The sequence below is a fragment of the Sinocyclocheilus grahami genome, unplaced genomic scaffold (assembly GCF_001515645.1).
Source record: "Sinocyclocheilus grahami isolate Dianchi unplaced genomic scaffold, SAMN03320097.WGS_v1.1 scaffold877.1, whole genome shotgun sequence".
In the NCBI taxonomy this organism is placed as follows: Eukaryota; Metazoa; Chordata; class Actinopteri; order Cypriniformes; family Cyprinidae; genus Sinocyclocheilus; species Sinocyclocheilus grahami.
Window position 1 is genome coordinate 286,183 of NW_015506056.1, and position 207 is coordinate 286,389.

The 207-nt window shown below is 32.9% G+C and overlaps 1 protein-coding gene across 1 annotated transcript in view; it reads right to left on the reverse strand.

Moving 5' to 3' along the window:
* Window positions 1–207, reverse strand: part of LOC107563509 (B-cell CLL/lymphoma 7 protein family member B-B-like) — a 5,679-nt gene that overhangs the window by 3,707 nt on the left and 1,765 nt on the right. The window lies entirely within an intron of this gene.

Genomic DNA, 207 nt, shown 5'->3' on the forward strand with positions numbered 1-207 from the left:
AGGGGGTCTGAATACTTTCCGTACCCACTGTATATACACACACGCAGTATATACATATATATATACTGGTGAAATGTTTGGAATAAATAAGGCTTATTAATGTTTTAAATGAAGTCTCTTCTGCTCACCAACACTGCATTTATTGATCAAAAATACAGTAAAATAATAAATTGTGAATTGTGAGTCTTCAGTCTCACATGATCCTTC